The sequence below is a fragment of the Chelonia mydas genome, chromosome 1 (genome assembly GCF_015237465.2).
Source record: "Chelonia mydas isolate rCheMyd1 chromosome 1, rCheMyd1.pri.v2, whole genome shotgun sequence".
NCBI classification, from domain to species: Eukaryota; Metazoa; Chordata; order Testudines; family Cheloniidae; genus Chelonia; species Chelonia mydas.
The window spans coordinates 284,078,804-284,091,730 of NC_057849.1; the positions used below are offsets into that span (position 1 = coordinate 284,078,804).

General features: G+C 43.0%; 1 long non-coding RNA gene across 2 annotated transcripts in view; it reads right to left on the bottom strand.

The window, feature by feature from the left end:
• The window catches only part of LOC119564535, a 22,180-nt gene extending 12,379 nt beyond the window's left edge, over positions 1 to 9,801 (bottom strand). The window contains exon 1 of one of the 2 annotated variants that reach the window (XR_006291421.1): positions 9,628 to 9,801. This is a non-coding gene — a long non-coding RNA (uncharacterized LOC119564535). The remainder of the gene's footprint in view (positions 1 to 9,627) is intronic. The other variant, XR_005223515.2, reaches the window with a different exon arrangement.
• Positions 9,802 to 12,927: the final 3,126 nt, after the last annotated feature.

Genomic DNA, 12,927 nt, shown 5'->3' on the forward strand with positions numbered 1-12,927 from the left:
AGATACTGTTCATGCAGAGACTGCCTTACACAGTTAGCCATAAATTGCACAAAGCTTCAGACTCTTCCCTGAGGAAAGGAAATATTAACCAGGGTGTAAAACTATCCTTGCTCTTTTTGAAAAGTGCCTTCGGATCTTGAACATCTATCTGGACAGTTACCTTCCAGTTTAATATCACATTCAAAGGGCACTACCTCTGTGAGATTAGCACTTCCCAGAACTGCAGTGTAGTATCAGTACAGGCTTGGATTCCAAGTTCTGGTGAGAGACTTAAATTTACAACCCTTGTGGCCTAAAGGCAAAGTTTTACCAAATGAGGCGTACTGACATGACCAGAGGGGACAGAAGAGAGCCAGAGGGGCCAACAATCCTAATTTTTATGGCGCAGCCCCAGATGTCCACATCATTGGAACAGGAGACAGAAAAATTTACTTGTTTTAATGATTTAGCTACAGAGGAATAGAATTGAAGCTTGATTGTAGCAGTGGTTTTTTGGTTTTTTTTTTGGAGGGAGGAAGTCGTACTTTAGTTCAGAACAAATTACTCTTTTTCTATTTGTCTAGTAGGGATTTTTTTTTTCCAAAATAGAGTGGGATCCCTAAATGAGTCTAGCTTGATGACTTTGTGAGTGATCTTTTTTGACTTACTGGATATCAGCTGTTCAGTGGTGCATTAAGTGTTGAAACATTGACACATGAAACATTCCATACTGTATCAGGTTCATGCCACCTAGTGGTGATAGTACATACAACAGAACCTCAAAGTTACGAACACCTCTGGAATGGAGGTTGTTTGTATATTCAGAGTTATGAACATTTCAGAGTTACATTGTAAACTTTTGAAAGAACAATCACAACTGAACATTGACTTAATACTTTGAAACTTTACTATGAAAGCTTTGAAACTTTACTATGCTGAAGAAAAAGGCTACTTTTAACCATCTTAATTTAAATTAAATAATTTTTCTAATGTCAAAACATTTCATGATAAGGAATAAATACTTGTTAGGTTATTAATCCATGCCTACCCTGCACATGACAATTTTGTCTTTCACCCTCAGACACCATATGAATCCTTAGATTACTGAGGACTAGTGTAGTGGCCCTCAGTAAAAAGAACTGAAGGCAAGTACAAACATTTGTAAACAGACCTGCCCATTACAGCCTGACCTGTATTCCCATCTTGGGCTGTTGAAGCCATCAGCAACCAAGGTAAGAGGGAGAAAGAGAAAAAAAAAATCAGTGCTCTAATCGTGCAATTCTCATTCCTGTTGCCCACATCTCCAGTATTCCACAGGTGCCCAAGCTGCAATGTAACCCACAATCCTCCCAGTGTTCTTTTGAAGCAAATATTTGCACTGTAAAAAAGATAAACAAAAGAAATAGCATTTTTCAATTCACCTCATACAAGTACTGTAGTGCAATCTCTTTATCATGAAAGTGCAACTTACAAATGTAGAATTATTATAAATATTTTTACGTAACTGCACTCAAAAACAAACAGTGTAAACCTTTAGAGCCTACAAGTTGAAGCATGAAGGGGCATTCGAATGTTTAGCATATCTGGCATGTAAATACCTTGCAACACAGGCTACAACAGTGCCATACGAATGCCTGTTCTCACTTTCAGGTTCTCACTTCTACTTATTGTAAATAAGAAGTGGGCAGCATTATCTCCCATAAATGTAAACGAACTTGTTTGTCTTCATGATTGGCTGAACAAGAAGGAGCACTGAGTGATCTTGTATGAGGTGAATTGAAAAATACTATTTCTTTCGTTTATTTTTTTACAGTGCAAATATTTTATTTGTCATAAAAATAAAACAAGCACTGTACACTTTGTTTTGTGTTGTAATTGAAGTCAGTATATTTGAAAATGTAGAAGAACATCTAAAAATATCTATAAATCAATTTAAACTGGTATTCTGTTATTGTTTAACAGTGTGATTAAAACTGATTAATCACAACTATTTTTTAATCTAGTTAATTTGTTTTGCATTAATCGGGTGCATTAACTGCAATTAATTGACAGCTCTAATATAAAACAGGCTCCAACCCCTGACACTTACAGAAAGTGTTAAAAACAAGTACAACTAGAAAGGCAGGAGCCGCAAAAAGTGACTGTGGAAGAGCTGTTGTATTAGCATCGGTCTGTTCGGTCCTTATCAGTATGTTTTTGTGTTATATTCAGAACACAGGCAGCATATTACTTACAGAAACTGGAGGAACCATTTGTTTTGGCTAAGTTGAGTCTCTTGGTGCACTACAACAAACTGTAGAGCCTCTCACTTAGTTTCTTGGGGTGATGGGAGGTGGGCAAGATGCTGCTGTGAGTGGCGAAAAACAAAATACTAACTCCCAAAGTGTTTTGCCAAACCTCAACGGGGACAGCTGCACAGAGCCTGCCAGACAGAGTGTCTGTACAAAGTAGAGACAGAAAGAGGAAGAGACACCAGGAATATTGGTTACAAAGCTTGTAGTATAAAGATTTTACATCAGAATAGCATAGATAGGGTTGCCATCTTAAAGATTAATCTTTAATTAAAGATTATATCATGTGATGAAACCTCCAGGAATATGTCCAACCAAAACTGGCAACCCTAGGTGGAGACCAAGCCTCAGTATTTTGTTTTCTGTGTCCCAGCCCTGCGGAGACCTGCCTACAGCTGCATCTAGTGTTCCAGCCTCCTTCTCAAGGGGGAGTAAGTATTGTTTTATACTGCACGCTCCCTGCACTGCTCCCTGGAGCGAAGCATCAGGGCAGTCATGACAAGTGCTGGTCAAATAACTGATTTGTCAGATCGCTGGCAGTTCCAAAGATATAAAACTATCTACTGGGTTTTGGTGAACATGAAACTGAAGTTTTTCAGTGAATCAAGAAGCTGGAAAACATTTGTTTTGGGTTGAACAAAACATGTTGGACCCCAAACAGAACATTTTAGGCTTTTATTTATTCATTAATAAAAGCAAGTGAGATTTTGGGCTATATTCACAAAAGCAAGGAGATGGGGGCAAGAAGCCCTTTTACCCCATAGCCTAGGGTACTTGCCTGTGACATGGGAGACCCACATTTTAAGCCCTACACTAGAGCAGAGACTTGAACATGGGTCTCCCATGAGTGGCCTAACCTCCAGGCTATTGGATGTTCTAGGACAAGGCTCTCTTCATCTCTCTTGCTGACCCCCAGGTTCCAGTCACTGCTCCAATGATTTTTCCAAGTATTTCAGTGAAAAGTGGAACAACTTCAACAGAAGAGACTGACCCATGCAGCCCACAATACACTACAGCACAGTGATTAGGGCACTCACTTAGCACCGGGGAGACCCAAGTTCAAATCAGGCAGAGTGGGGACTTGAACGCTAGCCCCCTACATCCCAAATGAGTGTTAGAGCTGGGGTGATCACAAAATCATTGGTGGTAGCATGATACCTAAGTCCTCTTGTGAATCTAGGTCAAAAACTGCTCGGGCAATAGTATTTGGCAAATTAGCGTCTAATTCATTAATACTTTTGTTCAACCCAAAACTGCATTTTCTTTTTCAGCCAATGCATTAGCTGTCTGGAAACTTTTTCACACGTGCACGTGCACATGCACGCACACACACACAAAACAAAGTTGTTTAGCTATGATACTTTAAAGTATCCAATCCCTCTGGGGCGTCCCCCCCTGCCACCGCTTCAGCTGCATCTTGTGTTCCAGCTTCCTTCTCAAGGGGGAGGAAGTATTGTTTTATATTGCATGCTCCCTGCACTGCTCCATTGCCCAAGGCCGAATAATTGATACCCTCCACCCCCTCTGCCCCAGCCCCGCCCCCACTCCACCCCTTCCATGAGGCCCCATCCCTGCCCCGCTTCTTCCCACCCCTTCCCAGCCCCCATTCCAACCCCTTCCACAAAGTCCCCACCCAACTCCGCCCCCTCCCTGCCCCTATTCCAACCCCTTCCCCAAATCCCCGCCTTTGCCCCGCCTCCTCCCCTGAGCACGTGGCTCCCTGCTCCTGCCCCCTCCCTCCTGGAAAGTGCCTGGAGGTAGGCAGAGGAGCGGGGATGCGGTGCACTGGGGGGAGGGGGAGCGGAAGCGGGGGGGGAGGGGAGCTTGGCGGCCTGCAGGAAATAACTCTGGGAGGGCGGGGGGTGAGGGCGCAGGGAGCCTGACCTAGATGGAGCTACTATAAGGTGGGTGCATAACTGGTTGGAAAATCGTTCCCAGAAAGTAGTTATGAGTGGTTCACAGTCATGCTGGAATGGCATAACGAGTGGGGTCCTGCAGGGATCGGTTCTGGTTCTGTTCAATATCTTCATCAATGATTTACATAATGGTATAGAGAGTACACTTAAAAAGTTTGTGGATGATACCAAGCTGGGAGGGATTGCAAGTGCTTTAGAGGATAGGATTAAAATTAAAAATGATCTGGACAAACCGGAGAAATAGTGTGAAGTAAATAGGATGAAATTCAATAAGGACAAATGCAAAGTACTCCACTTAGGAAGGAACAGTCAGTTGCACACATACAAAATGGGAAATGACTGCCTAGGAAGGAGTACTGCCTAGGAAGGAGTAGTGGATCACAAGCTAAATATGAGTCAACAGTGTAACACTGTTGCAAAAAAAGCAAACGTCATTCTGGGATGTATTAGCAGGAGTATTGTAAACAAGACACGAGAAGTAATTCTTCCGCTCTACACCGTGCTGATTAGGCCTCAACTGGACTATTGTGTCCAGTTCAGGAAAGATGTGAACAAATTGGAGAAAGTCCAGAGAAGAGCAACAAAAATGATTAAAGGTCTAGAAAACATGACCTATGAGGGAAGACTGAAAAAATCGGGCTTTTTTAGTCTGGAAAAGAGAAGACAGAGAGGACATGATAACTGTTTTCAAGTACATAAAAGGTTGTTACAAGGAGGAGGGAGAAAAATTGTTGTTTTTAACCTCTGAGAATAGGACAAGAAGCAATGGGCTTAAATTGCAGCAAGGGCGGTTTAGGTTGGACATTAGGAAAAACTTCCTAACTGTCAGAGTGGTTAAGCACTTGAATAAATTGCCTAGGGAGGTTGTGAAATCTCCATCATTGGGGATTTTTAAGAGCAGGTTGGACAAACACCTATCAGAGATGGTCTAGATAATACTTAGTTCTGCCTTGAGTTCAGGGGACTGGACTAGATGACCTCTCGAGGTCCCTTCCAGTTCTATGATTCTGTGATCTATAGTGTATTGTTATTATAGGTCTGTTCCTGCTCCTCTTTGATATCAATCAGAATTTTGCCCTCGATTTCAGTGGGAGCAGGATAGAGCTTTATCTGGACACACTAATTAAAACTTTATTTTATATTTCTTCATCAGACATCATCATCAGCATAACTGTATTTAGACAGCTAAGATTTGTGAACTTGAGATCCAGCACATCCGCTGGTTAGAGAATCTTTTGAGGATATGAACAAACTCCCTTCACTGACATCCCAGGTTTTTAAGTAAAACAATTGCAGAAATTCCTTAATTTGTTTTTAAAGGAGAAACTTGCCAGAATTGTCACAGTCTTTGATTGTCCTTGGTAAGGCATTCAGCCAGCACTAGCGTGGGCCAGGTTCATCTCCATGCCCAAGAGATGAAAGGTTCAATATCCTACCATTATCAATCCTCTAGGTCATTCTATCCTCTACTAAGCTTATAGTTCTGGTGTATTTATGACTTTTTTTAGTTTAGATGTTTTGCTGAATATTATAACAAAACCCAAAGCCAAACACAGCCAACGGTCTCAAGTTATATGAAAATCACAACTCAAACATTACAAAGGGCCTGATCCTGTAGCTCAGTAAAGTGGCATCAGTAATTTGTCTCTAGCAAAAATGGAAATCTTATAAACCTTAGCCATGTGATCAGTCCCACCAAATTCAATGGGGACTCCTTATACGAGTAAAATTTGGAAGAATTAGCCCATTATTGTTACATACATAAAGACCTGCGGCTTCCTAATAAAATTAGCTAAGAAAACATTCAACTGCTGACTAAATAGAAGTAAATTATTAAATGACTCCAAATCATCATATTTAATCGCACATATTTTCTCAGTCTGTGAAATGTTGTTAAGAGCTAGTTTAATTGAAATTAAAAATATATCCAAGATAAAAACTAACTGAAATTTGATTTTTGAGCTTTGAGAGACCGAGCAGCTGTGACATGGACCAGAGTGCTGGCATGGTAGCACTTTTATTTCCCAAAATAGGTGGGAACTTTAGATTTTGCTACAAATATTTAACAAGAGACAGCAGAAAAGATCACATCTACAGAAAGAGAACACAAGCTTGGCAAGGTCTAATCCCTACCCACTTTACTCTTTCAACTGAGGTCATATGTGCCACACTATAAAAGGAACAAGTCCTATTGTACTTTTCCTCAAGAAAATCTCCCACGGAGGACAGAGGCCTAGAGTGCTAGTTGAAGCTACCATGCACATTCAGGGGGAGGAGGGATTGTGTCCAAGACAAACAGAATACCGTTGGGAAAGAGTACACAACAGTGGCTGCTGGTCCACCTCTAAAAGACTGTAAAATAACCCCCTCTCCTCATATACACCTCCTCTGTTGGCCTAGCTAGTGTGGAAGTGGAAGGGGATGGGGACAAGATGATAGTAGCACACTTACACTGCTCTTAAGACACCCTAGAAGCAGTGGAGTACCTAGTTTCCTGGTCTTTATGTGCAACAACAGTGGCTGGGCCTGGCGTCTGCACAGGTCCACTAGGGATAAGAGGAAGGCTCACTGCACAACTGTGCAGGGCTAATTCTCACTCCCAGTCCAAATGAAGCTGACTGAAAGATTCATAATAATTTCAATGGAAGTTGCATCAGACCCCCAGGGAACTATCTAGCCCCCATCTATTGAATTTCTCCTGAGGTTTTATCTGGAAGTTTGATATTTGTGTTACAGTGATAATGGTTTTGCCTTAGTAAGGAGTGGATGATTTGGCCCAAATCCTGTTTATACAGTACTATATTAGAGAAGTGTTCTGGGAAGCTGCAGAATGGGAAGGTGCTAGGAAACAGTCCTGCTGTTTAATATTAGATTTCTTTGTACTCACATGTATGTGCAGACAGAGTATATGAAATGATTAACCATGGTTACACTAACATACTCCTATCTCAGGGAAAACTCAACCTACTTCTTTCTGAGAAAGTGTGCTCCTTGCACATCCTCTAGCCTAGCTAGCCTATGTGCATCTTTGCTGGAAATCACTTCTAGCAAAATAGTGAAAGAGAGACTTCATTAGGAAAGACTAATTGCTGTCAGCCCTACAGCACTATGAGCGTTACGTATACTTTGTTATATAACAAAAAGCCCTGCAAGCCCAAAGAGGAATGCACTACTCTTCTGAACTGCCATATGATCTTATTGTCTTCAGCCTTGCCTCATCCCACCTACCCAGCTTCTCTCTGTGTTTATTGTCACCTGCTGTTTCTCTTCATAGGGCCACATTGGGACTGGTTCTTCCATAGCTGCACAAGAGCGAAGCATGGAGGAAACATATCTGAGGAGCATGTCCCACCACATGCAAAGGCCTCTCCCAATTGCATTCTCCAGAGAAGCGGCTAGTCTCAATTTAGTCCTAAAACACACAGGAGTTGGTGCAAGCAGCAGCTATAGCGAGCTCCTAAAAGCTATGACAACAATATAATTAAGTTCAACATCCTGAGGAATAAACCAGCTATCAACTGATGGTGATTAGGAAGATGTTTCCTTATGAACAAGTCCACTGAGGGTTTCTGCACATTCCTCTGAAGCATCTTGTACTGGCCACCGACAGACAAGATATTGAACTAGCTGGACCATGGGTGGTACAGAAGTTAACCTATGTGGTAATTCCTAGGTAATCCCTACATTAGATCACAGGGAACATACCTGGGGTATACTGTAGAACCTCTGAGTTATGAGCACCAGAGTTACCACAACCACGCACCTCATTTGGAACCAGAAGTACACAATCAGGCAGTGCAGCAGCAGAGCCAACCCCCCTCCCCAAAACAACTATACCGCACAGTACAGTATTAAATGAAACTACTAAAAAAATAAAGGGAAAGTTTAAAAAAATTTGACAGTGTAAGGAAACTGTTTCTGTGCTTGGTTAATTTAAATGAAGACAGTTAAAAGCAGCATTTTTCTGCTGCAGAGTAAAGTTTCAAAGCTGCGTTAAGTCAATGTTCAGTTGTAAACTTTTGAAAGAACGACCACAATGTTTTGTTCAGAGTTACAAACAACCTCCATTCCTGTACACTGCCTCAGAGGGGGCAGAAAGGAGCAGATGAAGGTATCAGCCTGTGAAACCAGCCATGTGCACTAGGGGAATAACCTGCACCATCATTTAGGATACTACAGAAAGTACAGTACCCTTGCATACCAGGTGTCTTGAGGAGAGACTGTGCTTCCTTGAGCTCCCTCGAGGGTAGAATAGCTCTGCATTTCCCCGTCTGTGGGCCAGTGGCTAAATGCTGCAATTTGGTCCTCACACCATTAGCTATTTGGGACAGGGACTCTTTCCTTTGCATTGTGCTTTATAAGTCTTTATGCAGAAGCAATAAAAATATTGTTAAATGAGTGGTGATCAGACATTTGTCATAGTGGGAACATGCTGTCAAATGAAAAATTTTGCACAGATGCAAATCCATGCTTAGAAAGACTGCACTGTTTCTATACGCTGTTCACCCACTATTCTACAAGGCAATCTGGTAGACTTCTGCCTTGCCACTCACCTAAGAGTGCCATCAGATTAATAGATTCCAAGGTCAGAAGGGACCATTGTGATCATCTAGTCTGGCCTCCTGTATAACACAGGCCCCAGAACTCCCCCAAAATAATTCCTAGAGCAGATCTTTTAGAAAAACACCCAATCTTGATTTAAAGGTTTCTAGTGATGAGAATCCACTTTGACCCTTGGTAAATTGTTTCAGTGGTTAATTACCCTCATTGTTTAAAATGTGCACCTTATTTCTATTTGAATTTGTTTAGATTGAATTTGTTTAAATGGCTGGAAGTTGAAGTGTGTTAGACCTTTCTCTGTTAGATTGAACAGCCCATTATCAAATATTTGTTCCCCACATAGGTACATACAGACTAATCAAGTCACCCCTTAACCACCTCTTTGTTAAGCTAAATAGACTGAAAGAGCTCAATCTGTCACTAGAAGGCACATTTTCTACCCTTTAATCATTCTCATGCGCTTTTCTGAACCCGCTATAATTTATCAAGTCTTTTTGAATTGTGGGCATATAGAAGGCACAACAATCATCAACAGTGCCCCCTAATGGTTATGCTGGGTTTTGGCAGAGCACCTCCCTGTTTAAAGCACAGTCTAGTCCTTCAGTGCCTCTGCCCCAAGGCTTACTTACCAATCCTCTCCTTTAGCATAGAGACTTTGTTGGGGCTAGGCTCTGGAACAGTCAAGGTCTTTTCCAGCAGGTCTGTCACCTAGGTGAAGACTCCTGGTGTGGTAATGCTCTCTCGGGCCTGCTGTCTCCACCAGGTTCCAGTCCAGGGCCCAACGGTGGGCAGCTACACTTGACACCTTGGGGTGCTAAGCCACTGCCCTCCCATGGACCACTCCCTACCCCAGTCCCCTTTTGCTTCCCGATGTAACTCACTCTAATCAAGTCTTTGGCCTGCAGTCTCAGTTGCCTGCCTCTCCTTTGTTAGCAATGAGTTCCTGGGTAATATTTTCCCTTCAGAGCACCCCTCTGTTCCTGTCAGCTGTCTCCTTCTGAGCTGCTCTGCTCCCCTTTGTAAAGCCCTGCCTCCAGCTTGTACTGGCTTTGCAGATGTGGCTGGGCAGAACCTCCTGGGCCCTGAGCTGTTTGTTAACTCCTTGCTCTCCAGTGTGGGGTTTGTACACCCCATCGCAGGGCACCAGAACTTGGCATGGTATTTCCACAGTGGTCATCTGCAAATTTGATCAGTGATGGCTTTATGTTTTTTCTCAGGTTATTGATAAAAATGTTAAATACCATAGGGCCAAGCACAAATCTCTGCAGAACTCCACTAGAAACAATCATCATCAAATGGGTCCCTGTTTACAATAACATGGAACTGACTAGGATCAGAAACCGGGAGAATCATATTTGAATGCCAAAAGGTTAAGTGTAATTTCCTTTCTAGTGTTCACCTAATTTCCATTCACTCCATGAGTTCTCTTTTCGCTAAATGGCTATGCAGTCTTAAAGTCAGTGCCACAGATCTGTGAATTATTAGTTTATTTGTACAGCACCAACTGGGTGCTAGCACTGTATGCACTGTCCATAACTAGATTTTATGGAGAGAGGGGGAATGAGAAGTGACAAAGCAGCACTAAATGGCAGTTTAGCATGTGCCTTTGTACTTAGAGAACCTTTGTATGAAGAATTGTATATGAGTTGTGTATAAATACTTTGAATCATCTAGCAAATAGCCCACATGCAGTCAATGACTGTCATCCACTTCTCTCACCCTGAAGTCCACCTAAGTTACCTGGCCAATACAGCTAAGCCTGCCAAACCAAGTAATGAGATGCCAGAGGCCAGGCTCGGTCTCTTGTTTCTATTGTCACATTGGTACTACCAATCCTTCAGGCCACCCAGGAATTACATACACATTCCAGTAACTCATGTTGGCAATGTGTATGTGCTATGTACTTTTAAAAACAAAAAAATAAAAAAAATTGCTACATTACATGGACTCATGTGAAGGGTAATGAGAGAATACACTCTGTGGTGTGAATATCACATAGTAATGCTCAGTGCTTCCCACAGAAGCAGTGATCATGAGTTCATAGCTACAAGCTGTGTATATGCTCATTTGATGGAGTATGAGCAGCTGCTGTTTTGCTGCACTCCCAAGGCAAACATTAGCACAATAAATGACATATCACCACTAGCTGTCTTACTTCCCTCATTCTTCTAGTACTCAGAAATGCGGCCAGCCCTTTACTTCTTTGTAGCATGGTACACCATACACGTTTGAACTACGTCATAGGGCATACTCACTGCCAGAGCAGCCTCTTGTGCCAGGACTCTGAATTGCAGGGTTCTGCCAGTATAACACACCCTTGTCTGTCCACCTTGTTCTGTAAGCGTTTGCTACTTCAAGCCTCTTTAGCTCTCTGGCCAGGTCACCTCTCAGTCCAGTCCCCTTCTGCAGTTAATAGAAGGGTCCAAAAAATTTCAGGAAGACCTACAGTCTAGCGGACTCTATGACGGACCCTCAGTTCCCATCTGAGACTCATCATTTTTGCTCTTGAAGGCTGTACGTGCTCACTTGGTCTGGGTCAGAGGCAGGAGAACTCAAGCCCAGCCTCTTCTCTGGGTTCCAGCCCATAGATCCTGTTTTAGGTGGTTAAGGACGCTTCCTTCAATCCCTCCCCACTTCCCTGAGCCACTCCTACCTCTCCCTGCTTGTCAGCATCTTACACTGGTCTGCAGACTCTGCTGTTCCCACCATGAGTTTGTGGCTCCTCACAGCTGGCTGCTGAGGAGCTCACTGCAACTCACCTCTCTGGCAGCCACAAGGCTGTATTTCACACAACCCCTCTGGTTTCCCTCTGCAAGACAGGAGTCCCCCCAGCACTTCTCCTAAAGCTGGGGTTGTGGGTCAGGCAGATAATAACTTTCTCCCTCAAAGAGCTCAGCTTTCCTGCTAGAATTGCACTTCAGACAGCCAGTCCCTCCCCCTTTAATGCAGGAGTCCCCTGCTCTCCTCCTCAGAGGTGAAGTTGCAATTTAGGTCAGCTGAAGGACCTAGCCAGCTTCTCCTTCAGCTGGTTCCTTTCCCCACTAATTACACCCCAAGCTCAGAGGGTTGGATTCAGCAAGGCAGCCGTCTCCTCCTGTGAGGGAAGAGCAGCATATATGCTAGTCCCCTTCCTAAAGCTCAGTCAGCTGGGAGAGAGCGGAGTCTTGCCCTGCTCACTCTGCCAGGCTCCTAGTTCAAGGCCTTTAGAGGAACGGTAATGGGATTTCTTCCCAAACACTGTTTCGTCTCTGGACCATTTTCTCTCTGACAATGTCTCCTAGGTCCCTGTATATTAGACATCCCAAAATCTTAAAGGGAGCATGCCACGTGCGGGGTGGACTAACTCCTAGGCACCACTACCCTTAAGGAGCCAGATCATCCCAACTTCACCCACCTCCTCTTTATTCCAGTCTTGCACTGACTCCACTGTTAACACCAGTTCTGCTCTTCTTGGTGTGACATACTTTAGAAATAAAAATGGATGAGCCACAGATACCAAAGTATGTTACAAGAGTACATAAGCATTATCACCCAGTGCATCTCTTCAAAGGTGTTGAACACTTCTCTCGCTAACTTTCAGTGGCGTTATGGGCATTCAGCACTCCAGAACCAAGGTGTCTCCAGTTGGCCACCCCAAAAATGGAGGCACCCCAAATCTGTAGTTACTTTAAAAAAAGGTGACCCAATTGACTTGCTCACATTACACAAAAGTTAGTGGATGAGTTGAGAATAGAACCAGGGTATCCTTACTTTAAGCCCCCTTCTGCAACCAGAAAGATGGGGTATTGGGCTCCTCAAAATTCTGAGTCAAACCATCTGTCAGTTGGACGAGGGTGTTTTACGTCTCCTACAAAGACATAGAACAATATTGAGGCATCAGGCCAGGATTATAGACTTTGGAGGCTATTTTTGAATCCACAGTCCCGCATGGCAACAAAACCCACGTTTCTGATGACCAGTGAAGCAGTTCCACAACTTAAACAGAATTATGACGTATAGTAAGTTGTAGTTATTAAATGACATGTGAAATAAATTGACAAGCTTGTCTGAGAAACATTGGCTATTTATAGTGTTAAACTATAGGACTGAGGACAGCCCAGCTGGGCTCCTCCTTTGCTCCTATAACAGCAGGCGCTGGAGGCTACAGATTCTGGAGGAAGAGAACATGTCTCATTTGACCC